General features: G+C 40.3%; 1 long non-coding RNA gene across 1 annotated transcript in view; it reads left to right on the top strand.

Annotated features, from left to right (window-relative positions):
* LOC134810903 (uncharacterized) overlaps window positions 1-14,621 on the top strand; it is a 139,511-nt gene that overhangs the window by 105,851 nt on the left and 19,039 nt on the right. The window lies entirely within an intron of this gene.

The following is a 14,621-nucleotide window of genomic DNA, read 5'->3' as shown; positions in this document are numbered from 1 at the left end:
AATAGCCCCTGACCAACCAGTTGGGGTAGAGGAAAGGTACCATCAGAGAAAATCCAGAGGACACAGCAGTAGGTGCCTTGTCTTTCTCTGAGAATGTCCCATGCTGGCCCTGAGTCCTCTTTGGGCACAGAGTCCTACTGCAGAGACACATGCTAAGCCTGTGGTTCCTGATTCAGGCTGACTGGTCATTAGTCAGTCCTAGAGCACTTCCTACTGTCTTTGGGACTTCGGTAAGTCATTTAGCTTTTCTGTACCCCAATTTCTTCCATTGTAAAGTAAATAATAATAGTAGCTATCTCATAGGGTTGTGTATTTTTTTCTAGGATTAAGTAGAATAATATGAATTAAAATTATTAGAACTAAGCTCACACAAAGAAGGTACTGAGTAAATGTTAGCAGTTACTATAATTATAGTAGAAGAAAATAACTGTTTTCTAATTCTTCTGGTTTTTGAGGCATAGCCTTCTGAAGTTGTACCCACCTCATAAACGGTTTCAAGAAGTGGCAGAGTATCTACAGGAAGCTACATGCTCATTGTATTGCAGAGAACTGACAGGGAAAAGACAGAATTCAAATCTATTCAATGATGAAGGGAATGAATAGGGTAACTTTTTTTTTTTTTTGAAACAAGATCTCACTCTGTTGCCCAGGCTGGAATGTAGTGGTGTGATCATAGCTCACTGCAGCCTTAAACTCCTGGGCTCAAGTGATCTTCCCACCTCAGCTTCCTGAGTAACTTGGACTACAGGCATGCGCCACCAGGCCCAGCTAATTTTTTACTTTGTGTAGAGACAAGGTCTCACTATATAGCCCAGGCTAGTTTCAAACTATTGGCTTTAAGCGATCCCCCCACCTAAACCTCCCAAAGTACTGGGATTACAGGCATGAGCCATCGCACCCAGCTCCATAACTCCTTTTTTGCTCATCAAATCCTTGAAATAAGTCAGGGAGATGAAAGCACCCACTCTTATTGTCTCTTTCTCACTGAAATTTTATAGTCTCTATGCCCATTCTATAGCAAAATGAGTTTTTACCAAACTCTAGCAAAATGAATATACTAAGAGAGAAGGATAAGCATTATTAATTTCAAATTGGAAATTTGATAAGAAATTGATAAGCATTGTTATTTTCAAATTGAAGGTTGAGACTCAATGTTGGGTTGTAAAATCAATTTAAAGTTTTATGACAAATGCTTTTTTTTTAGATTTCAGATAATACGGGTATTATTTTATAAACTTCTAGTTTCACTTATGCAAATAAGGAATAATATAATGATTGACACTGAGGTAGTGCCCAACATTGTTGTCAGAATTTTATGTATAGTAACTCAGTGAATACTCATAACAATCCTAAGAGATAGATCTTATTACCAACCCAAACTTGCAAATGAGTAAACCAAGGGATTAAACAATTTCCCAAGGACAGAGAGTTGGTAAATTCTAGATCCAGGGCACAAACCCAGAAGCCTGGCTCTAAAGCTATGAACTACATGGTTATAATGTAATATGTATATCTTACTGTGGATCTGGGTCAAAAGAGCTTGAAAACCACTATGATGAAGAACACATGTGCAACTCTCACCACCCCAGCATCCCCAGCAAAGTGCACTACTTTTGGAGACCTTCAACCTGCTGGGCAATCACAGCCAGCTTCAGCATTCAGGCTACTTCTGAATTTTAGCAAAATGATTTAGTTCATTTAAGAATGAAAGAATAATGTCAATGTATGTGAAAGAATAAAATATCAAAGTCTTCAAGGGCATGCCTTTAGGAAGGAGATTGGTGAACTGCTGGAATGTGCCCACCATAAAAAAATTAGTATCATTCACAAACATTATTTTAAAAAATGAACATTTACTGTGCACCTACATATTCTTTTGTTGTTGTTGTTTGAGATGGAGTCTCACCCTGTTGCCCAGGCTGGAGTGCAGGGGCGCGATCTCAGCTCACTGCAACCTCTGCCTTCCAGGTTCAAGCGATTCTTCTGCCTCAGCCTCCTGAGTAGCTGGGACCATAGGCACATGCCACCACACCCAGCTAATTTTTTATATTTTTAGTAGAGATGGGGTTTCACTGTGTTAGCCAGGATGGTCTCGATCTCCTGACCTCATGATCTGCCCGCCTTGGCCACCCAAAGAGCTGGGATTACAGGCATGAGCCACTGTGCCCAGCCGCACCTACATATTCTAAGTATTATGGGGAGCAATGGTAAACAAAATTGCGTCCTTTGGTCTCAAATAGTTTATAGTCTAATGGGAGACAGAAGCAAACACAAAATATGAGTCACAATATAACCTTGTAAGTTCAGTGATATAAATATGAAGAAAAGCAGCGAGGTCTTCAGTTGTACATGAGTAGCCACCAACTTGGTTTGGAAGATCAAAAAACTCCTGGAAAAGCCAGTCCTTGACTTGAATCTTGAAAGTAGAAAGAAAAGTGAGATTTTTTTTCAGGCCGTGGAAGGAATGTGTGCAATAAAGTGAAGGAGTGGGAGGGCAGGGCATGTTTATGCAACTGTGGATTTGTTCCAACTTAGTCCCAACTACCATATTTCCTAGTAATGAGAGTGACCTTGCAAATAAACATTCCCTATTTTTCTACAACATCCCTAATAACTGAAGAAATGCTGAACCCTGCCAAAAGAACTGTTTTCTCCTAGAATCTATTGAGTATGTATAATGGAATACTATTGTAGTTGAAAAGAAAATGTCTACCATATTATGCCTTTTCCTAATAGATTCTTCTGAATTAGCTTACCTAAAGTGTTAGTGTACTTCAAAGATCAAAACACTTTCTACTGATTGATTCACTGCCTTTCAAGGGTGATGCCATAGGCAGCAATTTTAAACTTGCCTCACTTGTCTCGATTATATTACACTGAGTGTTCACCACCTCTCCAGGACAGAACAAGCCATGAGAATGTCTTCTCCCATTCTAGACACATGTTTTTAACAATGTGTTTCAACAAGCAATGCTAGCTTTTGGCAACCCAGAGTTCAGTAGAATGTATAGTGTTCCAGCATCATCTTTTGAAACAATTGGCTCCATGCTTGGAAGAGCAGGGAGGCAGGGTGGTAAATATAATGGAAATGAAATACTTGTAGGCTCCATAAAAACATCACTCTCCCATAAATCAGCTGGATGAACCTGGACATGTACTTCAATTCTTACAGCCTCAGTTTCCTCATCTATAAAATGAAGTTGTCCTATTTTTAAATGTTTGATTTTGAAGGCATCTTAGACTCTTCTTGAGAACCATAGGAAAAAGCCATCAAAGGTGCAGATAGCTCACAGTCATGCTATACCATATCTCCTATTTAATTATTTTGAAGGAACCATAAGGGAAGCCAGTTTCTTCTCTTGATGGACTTAGCTATATTCTGGATCAAGAATGTGAAGTTATACCCTCCGGTTTTGCCCCTGGGATGTCATCACCTATGTAAAACTGCACTACCTACATTACTGGCAGCCTACAAGGCTGCTCTATTTGACTTTTCCTTTGCTGCTTTACTCCATCATGGAAAAACCTTTTGTATTAAAGACTTAATGCCGCTAGCTAGTAGAGAGTCTGTGGAGGTTAAGAGCTGCATAAAGGAACAGAGAGAAAAACCCACATGATGTCAAAGAATCAAGCTCTTGTAGACCTTTAAATCCACTGTACATATTCATATGAGTCCCCTTGAGAGCACAGGGTAATATTTCCTCTTTGGAGATAATCATATTTACCCACTGGCTTCCTGTTCTTATGGAATGCATATTAATTCAAGAGAAAACCAGAGCTTTACCAGTTTAATGATGTATATTTTATGGTCTTTTCATCGAGTTCACATCTTTGATTGGTTACCCACTTAACTGTGGTTAAGGAAATGCTGAGTCAGGCTCCTGTGCTGTTGCTATAGCGATTTCTGGGAGATAAAAGCCAGGCATTAAGTATTCAGCTGAATTTTTGATCAAACTCATGTTTAAATTAAACGTGGACTTAATTTATTTATTAAAATATTTAAAATACAGCCATCTGGGAAACTGAAGCACTACTTTCCCAATTACCTTTTCCTTTTCCTTGTTGATTGCTGTTTTATGCACACAGGTGTCTTCAGCAAGAGTGACTCACTTGCATTTTCTTATTCTCAGATGAGAATTGCTGAGCTACAGTAAAGGTAGTTAAGTGACTGGATCAGCTAAAGAGACTGCCTTCTCTGGGCAAGAGCTTAACCTTTTGTTCTTTGATGAGAGAAATCTAATTAGGAAAAATTTTGGATGTTTATGCCCCCTTTCCACCTTGAACAATGGCCCGAATATTTTTTCAAGTCACAATAACTGTACTTGGGAAACTTGGCTTTCTAATTCAATTTTGCATAGAATGTCCTCATTCATCTTTGCTGGTGTATCATAGTTGTATTTCTCTCCATATGTTTCAAGACAAAATAAGCTAACTTATCAGTGGTGGGTCAGAAATTTGTTGTGCCACATTCTCACACAAGAGCAAAGATATGAAAATGAGATCGATGGAAGTAGGTGGAATGGAAGGTTCACCCGGACAGCAGTGGAAGGACAGATCATCAGTCGGGTACTGCATATTTGAAATACCCTTCTCAGCCCCCTGCTCAGTATTGCACAAACAAGGCATCAGAAAACTTTTCCTGTAATGAGCCAGAGAAGAAATATTGTTGGTTTTGCAGGCCCTCCACCTGTTTTAACTACTTGGTTCTGCCACTGTAGCACAGAAGCATTCATAGACAGTGTGTTCCAATGAAACTTTACGTATTAACAATGAAATGTGAAACTTATATGATTTTCATGTGTCACAAAATATTCTTCTTTTTTCCCCCTAACCAGTAGTGTAAAAACTATTTTTAGTTCATGGGCCACTGGAATAAGAGGCAGTGGACTGATTTGTTCAGCCTGTTGCTGTTTGCACTCCTCTGGCATAGAATGTTAAAAGGGTGGATTTCATCTGGGCGTGGTGGTTCACACTTTTAATCTCAGCAAGATGGGAGGCTGAGGCAGAAGGATCGTTTGAGGTCAGGAGTTTGAGACCAACCTGGGAAACATTTCAAGACCCCGTATTTACAAAACATTAAAAAAATTAGCCAGATGTAGTGGCATACGTCTGTAATCCCAGTGAGAGGTGACAACGTGCTAGCAGCCCTCCCTCGCTCTCGGGGCCTCCTCGGCCTGGGCGTCTGCTCTGGCCTCGCTGGAGGAGCCCTTCAGCCCGCCGCCGCGCTGTGGGGGCCCCTCTCTGGGGCTGGCCTGGGCCGGAGCTGGCTCCCTCTGCTGGTGGGGAGGTGTGGAAGGAGAGGTGCGGGCGGGAGCCCGGGCTGAGCACCCGGCGCTCGCGGGCCAGTGCAGGTTCCCGGTGGGCGCGGGCTCGGTGGGCCCCACACTCATTGTGCCCTGGTGGGCGCCTGCTGGGCTTGATCGGGGGATGAGCTCCCTCTGGGCTGCCAGAGTGCCCAGGCTAGGGCTGCAAAGTCCCGCGGCCACTGCCATTGAGAGGTGAAGCCAGCTGGGCTTCTGGGTCGGGTGGGGGCCTTGGAGAACTTTTTTGTCTAGCTAAAGGATTGTAAACGCACCAATCAGCACTCTGTGTCTAGCTAGAGGTTTGTAAATGCACCAATCAGCACTCTGTGTCTAGCTAAAGGTTTGTAAACGCACCAATCAGTGCTCTATGTCTAGCTAATCTGGTGGGGACTTGGAGAATTTTTGTGTCTAGCTAAAGGATTGTAAATGCACCAATCAGCACTCTGTGTCTAGCTAAAGGATTGTAAACGCACCAATCAGCACTCTGTGTCTAGCTCAAGGTTTGTAAACGCACCAATCAGTGCTCTGTGTCTAGCTAATCTAGTGGGGACTTGGAGAACTTTTGTGTCTAGTTAAAGGATTGTAAATGCACCAGTCAGCACTCTGTGTCTAGCTCAAGGTTTGTAGACGTACCACCAATCAGTATCCTGTCAAAATGGGCCAATCAGCTCTCTGTAAAATGGACCAATCAGCAGGATGTGGGTAGGGTCAGATAACGGAATAAAAGCAGGCTGCCTGAGCCAGCAGTGGCAACCCGCTTGGGTCCCTTTCCACAGTGTGGAAGCTTTGTTCTTTTGCTCTTTGCACTAAATCTTGCTGCTGCTCGCTGTTTGGGTCCGCGCTGCCTTTATGAGCTGTAACACTTACCGCGACGGTCTGCAGCTTCATTCCTGAAGCCAGCGAAACCACGAACCCACAGGGAGGGATGAACAAGTCTGGATGGGAGGAACCAACAACTCCAGATGCGCTGCCTTTAAGAGCTGTAACACTCACCATGAAGATCTGTAGCTTCACTCCTGAAGCCAGCGAGACCGCGAACCCACCAGAAGGAAGAAACTCTGGACACATCTGAACATCTGAAGGCACAGACTCCGGACACACCATCTTTAAGAACTGTAACACTCAACACAAGGGTCTGTGGCTTCATTCTTGAAGTCAGCGAGACCAAGAACCCACCCATTCCAGACACACCAGCTACTAAGGAGACTGAGGCAAGAGGATTGCTTGAGCCTAGGAGATTGAGGCAGCAGTGAGCTATGATTGTTTAACTGCTCTCTAGCCTTGACAACAGAGAAAGACCCCGTCTAAAAAAAAAAAAAAAAGAAGAAAAGAAAAAAAAGGGAGGGGTGGTATCTATGGTATCTGGAGTCAGATTGTCTCTCTTTTAATCCCAGACTTTTCTTTTCTACCTGTTTTATTTTACTGTGGACAATTAATTTGTCTGTGTCTTGGTTTCCTCATGTATACAATGAAGTTGGTAATAGTACCTACTCAGAGTTTTTTGAGATTAAATAAGAGAATATATATCAGCTAAACAGAATTGTTCTTAGCATGGTGTGCTCACTAATAGGCGTAATTATTATCCACAGAGTGCCTCTGTTCACTGTAGAAGATGCTTGATCATTCTCAGACTAACTGCGGTAGCAAGATTTGATATTCATGGAAAGAGCCAATGTAACTTAGAGTGAGGATATAACCATCCTTTCTTCTGCAGACACCAAAGTAATGCAAGCTTACTTTCACACATCTGCCCCGACTGCCTGCTCCTGGCCACCATCTATGGCACACTTAAGACGAATGCTTCCCTGTGGAAATGGCTGCTTGTGCTCTGTGTGCCGACACCTTCTGCCACAAAAAATTTAATTATTTTTATTTTCTTTCCACTGCAGTTTCTAAATGTTGACACGGTGATTTCAGGACTAGTCTCATCATTTTCAGATCTTATGATGGCCATTTTTTATACTTCATAAATCCAGACAGGCAAAATTTTGCTGAACATTATGCAGCTGTTGGGTAGCAGAGAACTGCCCTCTCAGTGCTGTCAATGAAAATACAAAGTTTTTTCCATTTATTTCTGGCTCCTGCTCCTTCAGGAAAGTTTGGAGCTGAGGAATATTTTTAAAGAGGGAAGTGTGGAGAATATAGAATAGGAATGTTCTATTTGTGAAGAAATTTGAAAATTATCTAGGGTTTTTTCTATGATGATTTACTTTCTTTTTTGTACGTGATTGATTTAAAAATCTTTCAAATCTGTTTTCCCAAGAGGGGCCAAATCAAATGGACTTTTTCTTTAGAGATACCAGCCGCAAAGAGAAAGGCTGCACCAAAATATTTTCTCCAGTGTAGACTACACATACATCTATCTGGAGAATTTCATAGTGGAGACCACTAACCATAGTTTTTATTGCTGCTTGAAAGTTGTGTCAGACATTTTCTGAGATTAGTTATTTTCGTAGGGCTGTGATTCCTATGAAAACTTTTTTAGATGTGTGATTCCGTACTAAGTTGTATTATAATTCATTTTTAATGCTTAATTATTTATTCATTCAACGCATAAAAACAAGACTGTGGGAGTCAATTCTAATCCTGGCCCCATCACTTACTAGTTTTGTGATTTGGGGTAAATTTAAACTCTCTTTGCTCAGTTTCCTCCTCTGAAAGAAATAAGAGGGTAATAATTGCACCCACCTCATACAAATATTGTGAAGAATAAAAATGATAACAGACATAACACTCCTAGAATTATGCCTAGCGCAGAGTAAGAATTTAGTAAATGTTATCTCTTTTCATTCATTTATTCACTTAGCCTTGACTTCGTGTGTCTCATAATGCTCAGGCATTGGCCCTTTTTATTTACTAGCTGTGTGACCTTGGGCAAGTTGCTCAACCTGCCCAAAACTCAAGGCTTCTCATCTGTAATATGAGGATAATAAGAACATACCTAATGGTGTTGGTGTGAGGAGAAAATGTGCTAATAAATTTAAAACATTTACATCAAGGGCTGACACATAGTAACTGTTCAGTAAGTGTTAGCCATTATTATGTTTGTAATGTGCCAAGGCCCTGTAGTAAGTTCTGGGTTTCAGGGGACAACTGCTGTCATTGTCCACTTACAAACTGGTAAATGAGATCATTAAGCCAGAGTGCGATCATTGTGATGACAGAGGTGTGTACAGACAGTGCTTAGTTGAACGTAACAAAAATAAAGCCTTGTCTCTTGGCGTCTAAAGACAAAACTTAAACATTCTACTGTTATAAACTTATGGAGATAATTGAAGGTGAAAAAAATTAATGTAGACACAAACTTTACACCCTTCACAAAAATTAACTCAAAATGGAACACAGATGTACATGCAAATGTATAAAATCTAGAAGATAGACATAGGAGAAAATCTAGATGACCTTAGATTTCGTGATGACGTTTTAGTCGCAGCATCAGAGGCACAATCCATGAAAGAGTTGACAACCTGAGCTTCATTAAAATTGAAAGTTTCTGTGCTGCAAGAGTCACTGTCAGGAGTATGAAAAGACAAGCCACAGACAGGGAGAAAATATTTGCAAAAGACATACCTGATAAAAGAATATAGTCCATAATAGGCTGGGAGCAGTGGCTCACACTTGTAATCCCAGCACTTTGGGAGGCCAAGGCGGGCGGATCACCTGAGGTCAGGAGTTCAAGACCAGCCTGGCCAATGTGGCGAAACCCCGTCTCTACTAAAAATACAAAAATTAGCCATGCATGGTGGCACGCGCCTGTAATGCCAGCTATTCGGGAGGCTGAGGCATGAGAATTGCTTGAACTCAGGAGGCAGAGGCTGCAGTGAGCTGAGATTGCACCACTGCACTCTAGCCTGAGTGACAGAGCGAGACTCTGTCTCAAAAAAAAATTGTTCCCATTACTGGGTATATGCCCAAAGGATTATAAATCATGCTGCTATAAAGACACATGCACACGTATGTTTATTGCGGCACTATTCACAATAGCAAAGACTTGGAACCAACCCAAATGTCCAACAATGATAGACTGGATTAAGAAAATGTGGCACATATACACCATGGAATACTATGCACCCATAAAAAAGGATGAGTTCATGTCCTTTGTAGGGATATGGATGAAGCTGGAAACCATCAGTCTTAGCAAACTATCGCAAGGACAAAAAACCAAACACTGCATGTTCTCACTTATAGGTGGGAACTGAACAATGAGATCACTTGGACACAGGAAGGGGAACATCACACACTGGGGCCTCTCATGGGGTAGAGGGAAAGGGGAGGGATAGCATTAGGAGATATACCTAATGTAAATGACGAGTTAATGGGTGCAGCACACCAACATGGCACATGTATACATATGTAACAAACCTGTACGTTGTGCACATGTACCCTAGAACTTAAAGTATAATAAAAATAAAATTTAAAAAAATAAAAAAAACAAAAAAATTGTCCATAATATACAAAGAATTCTTAAAACTAAACAATAAGAACACAAACAACCCAATAAAAAATGGGCTCCAAAAAAGACCTGAACGGACACCTCACCAACAAAAGATATATAGATGGTAAATAAGCATATGTAAAGATGCTCCACATCATACATCATCAGGGAAACGCAAATGAAAACAACAGTGAGATGCCGCTACCTACCTGTTAGAATGTCCAGATTCCAGAACACTGACAACACCAAATGCTCATGAGGGTGTGGCACCACAGAAACTCTTATTCATTGTGGGTGGGAATGTAAAATGATATAGCTACTTTGAAAAACAGTTTGACAGTTTCTTATAAAACTAAACATCCTCGTACCATACGATCCAGAAATCATGCTACTTGGTATTTACCCAAAGGAATTAAAAACTTACGTTCCCCAAAATTTCCATGCAGGTATTTATAGTAGCTTTATTTGTAATCGTCAAAATTTGGAAGCAACCAAGATTTCTTTCAGTAGGTGAATGAATAAATAAATGGTGGTACATTCAGACAATAGAATATTAGTCTGTGCTGAAAATAAACGAGCTACTAAGCTATGAAAAGCCATAAAGGAAACTTAAATGCATATTACTAAGTGAAAGAAGCCAATCTGAAAAGGTTATATACTATATGATTCCAACTGTATGACATTCTGGAAAAGGCAAACCTAGACAGTAGAAAGATCAGCGATTCCCAGAGTTTGGGAGGTGGGAGGGGTAAATAGATGGAGCACAGACAATTTTTAGGGCAGTGAAACTATTCTATATGCTACTACAGTGGTGGATACATGTCATTATACATTTATGCAAATTCATAGAATGCATATCACCAAGAGTAAATCCTAATGTAAAACTATGGACTCTGCATAATAATGATGTGTCAGTGTAGGTTTATCAATTGTAACAAATGTTCCACTCTGGGGAGGGAGGATGTTGATAACAGAGGAGGATGTGCATGTGACGGTGCAAGATGTATGTGGAATATTTCTGTACTGGCCTCACAGTTTTGCTGTGAACCTAAAATCACTTTAAAAATTAAAATCCACTTTTAAAAAGCCCCCTATATATATAATTATTGCATATTCTAATCCTTTATAAAAGAATCAACTGGTGATTATTAAGAGAATATTTCCCAAAGTGTTTTATCAAAAACACAAAGTCCTGGCTGGATGCAGTGGCTCATGCCTGTAATCCCAACACTTTGGGAGGTCGAGACTGGAAGATGGCTTGAGCCCAGGAGTTTGAGACCATCCTGGGCAACATAGTGAGACCCTGTCTCTATAAAAAATAAAAAAATTAGCTGGGCATGGTGGCATGCATCTGTAGTCCTAGCTACTCAGGAGGCTGAGGTGGAAGAATTGCTTATGCCCGGGAGATTGAGGCTGTAGTCAACTGTGATTGCCCCACTGCACTCCAGCCTGGCTGACAGAGTGAGACTCTGCCTTAAAAAAAAAAAAAAACCAAAACACAAGTCCTGCTAATCTCAAGTGATAAGGATTTTGTGGTTTAAATACTTGGAGAAATTATGGATTACAGATTTATTTACTGCAGAGCACTTCATACTCTTTTAAAATAGTAAAGTGTATTTGGTGTCTTTTGGCAGGGATAGAGTACGAGCATTTCCCAAGTTTATTTGATCATGGTACTCCCTCTTTCTCTCCCCCCCACCTTTTTTTCTGCTCTCTCTCTCTCTTTCTCTCTCTTTCTCTCTCTCTCTCTCTGTGTGTGTATTATTCTGTGCCTTTGTCCAGTAGAACCCATTTTGGGAAACGATGATCAAACGTTTATCTTTTTATATTCTCATCTAACACTCATATAAGTCTGCTGCATTGCCTCTTAGCAACATCCCTGCTGGTGTTCTGAAGGTCAAAATATAATATCGTGCCAGACACAAACATGTTCTTCCTATTTTCTAGACCTTAAAAGAGTACTAGAGATTTTCTTTTGAACTGCCTACAGTGAGTTAATCATGAACATCTGAAAATATTTTTTAAAGGAAATCTTTCTCAAAGCATCAGATTAACACTTTGAAATTGAAAAAAAGAGCAAATAATAAGAAAAAAAGTGATAGCTGAAATCCATTGCAAATATATACTTCCCAACAGTCTTTCATCTCAGATTTGAAAGAATCCTGTTTTATGCATTAATAAAGATTTCCCCTCTGCCTGCTTCAAGCTCACTTTCAGGTAATGCTTGTACAATGTTCATAACCAGAAAGATATATTCATAACAATAACTATTCATGTTGTTTAGGCAAGAATATGTTGCCTGAAAGCAAATGTATGTTTTTGAAGAATGAAGGAAATGGCAATGGCCAAGGTCAGCTACCAGAACATGCTACCCATGGCCATGAGTTGTAAAGTGCCTACACAGATCATCAAGAGTCCACATGGCATTTTTTTCAAATCGAGGTCTACCTAGGAATTCAAACAAACAAAAAAACACTTTTGGTCTAAACTGTTGTTTTTATAGCCACCCCCGAAAAAGTGCATTCACGTATTCCTGCAAAACCTCAAATGCAAATTAACATTTCTAAAGCTCGTGAACAGTTTCATGGCAAAACCCACGCAATGCTGGCAGGCAGGCTTAGTCAGTCTTCTGTCCTGAACTCTGAGTGAGTCATGGAACCGAGGGATCTATCTAAACCAGGGCTTCATAGCTAAAGCAGATGGCAGGCCTATTTGTACGTGGCAGTTTGGGGATAATCATTCAGTTCTTAATAGAGAATAAGGATGGATTTAATAAATTTAGTAAAGCCTGTAATTAAACGAGTTAAAGGTCTTTAAAACTATCCAATAACTGATTCTATTTTTCTAATTTGTTCCCTCAAACTAAATTTGACTTATCAGGCTGACACAGCTCCATGTACATTGAATTATTGAAGAAAGGCAGCAAAATCATTCCAGAGCATGGAGCTTGGATTGCACAGTCTTGAAGGAAAGAAAAGAGGAACTAGAGCCTGCCCTTTAATAGTTCATTTACTTTTAATTTGTCTTCAAAGCAGCAGTGTGAGTTTAGAAATGCCCTGTTCTGCTCTTTATTTACATTATTGGGAACTTATGATTTTTAAAATATTTAAGACATGAATTGTAAAGGTGCTCCCCTTTTTTTAACAGCATGTACTTGGCTGTTCAGACTTAATTGCTTAAGAATATTCTGTGAGAAAAAAATTAGAAGTTTAACATTTGTATGTATTTGTTCATCAATACCATATTTCTCTTCTGGTCACTCCCAGGGATCTTAACCTGATAGCTAAAAAAACTTAAAACCTACCTGAAACCTAAGACCTACTTCCGACCCTATGCTGTAGAGCTATTCTTAGTATCTCATTTTGCAGAAGAGGAAACTGAGACAAGCAGATGGTAAGAAATTCACCCAGCATTGCCCACTTAGTGTGGAGCAGAGCTGGGATTTGAACATGCGTGCTTTGTCCTTGGAGCTTCTACTCTTGGTCTTGATGCTTGGGGCCTCCAGGATGCCTACAGTATAGAAGAGACTCGTTCTGAAATCCCTCCAACTCCTTGAGCCATTGATTTCTCATTGACCAAGCATGATGGAAAAAAGCAAGCACACATGTGAGTGCCAAAAAATGCCACAGTCTCAGTGGAATTCTAAAAGATGAACTCCCAAATGTTTTGAACCACGGTAACCACCTTAGCTGTGTCTTCTTCCCTCATAGCTATTTTGTAGTGTTCACTGGGGTGCATAAATACCACTACATTTGTAAGACGTTAGCCCCATTACGTTGTGGTCACTTTCTGTATATAGTAATCAACATGGCTAAGTGACAAGCTAATGTCAACCAACTAATTTTCTTTTTTTAATGCTGAAGAAGGAAGGAAGTAAAAGCAAAGATGGAGCACTGCATTGGTTTCATTAAGATTATGCTTCTAGGAAAATGTTGTGATGGTAGAATGAATAATTATCTTTAACACCCACAGACGAATAGTGGGTAGTTCAGTCTCACATGCTGTGACATAAAACAGATACTAACTCTGTGGTCAAAGTAAATTCTACATAGCTCACTCTATTTCTGTAGGTCCCCAGGATTCCTGTCAAGTTTCTTTTCTTAGAGATCTTTCCTTCTCTTAATTGCAGAAATGCCCTCGGATAAATGAATGATCCCTTGTTTGATTGGCCTCTGCACTCTCCACAATCTGGTTCAAATTATGGTTGTTTCTTGTGGATTGCGATGTGCCAGCCTTGGCCCTATTGAAACTCCTTTTTGAATGAATCTCTAGCTCATGTGGTTGGTACTCTCAGATAACCAGCATCCAGAGTCCCACCGAGCTTTTATAACACTCTGCACAACTTTTACAGTAATTTTATGCCTTCGACTGCAAAATTTGGGTATCTTTTATTTCCACTGCCACTGCTTCAGCTTAAAAGTTTGAGGGTTTTATAACCTTCCCATTGCAAGTGCAGAGCTTCAAAACTATCGACAATGTTAAATGAAGCCACCTGTCACAAAATTAACTGGTGTAAAGCTCATCATTATATTTGATAACATTTTCATCTCTAGGAAAGAAAGCAATGTTTCATCTTGGTAAGTATGATTTGTATAGACAGTCTTTATTCCTGGCAGATGTTGCTATCTGCCTCCCAGTATTCCTTTTCCCTTAAGCAATAGGCATGCCTCTAGGCTATAATTCCCAGCTTCTCTTTAAGCTCTGAGATGTAAATAGAAGTTGCTCTTTGGGACTTCCAGAAGGGCTTAAAGGAAGCAGTAAGCTAAGAAGTGAGCTCTTCGGATTTTTTTCTCTCCCTGGGGAGCAGGTGTGATGGCCGGAGATCTAGCAGCTATCATGGAGCATGAAGTAACTCTGAAGATGCTAAGGCTTATCTTCATAGA

The sequence above is a fragment of the Pan troglodytes genome, chromosome 7, assembly GCF_028858775.2.
Source record: "Pan troglodytes isolate AG18354 chromosome 7, NHGRI_mPanTro3-v2.0_pri, whole genome shotgun sequence".
NCBI classification, from domain to species: Eukaryota; Metazoa; Chordata; class Mammalia; order Primates; family Hominidae; genus Pan; species Pan troglodytes.
The sequence above is the reverse complement of the archived record's forward strand: the minus strand, read 5'-3'. Positions and strand labels throughout refer to the sequence as shown.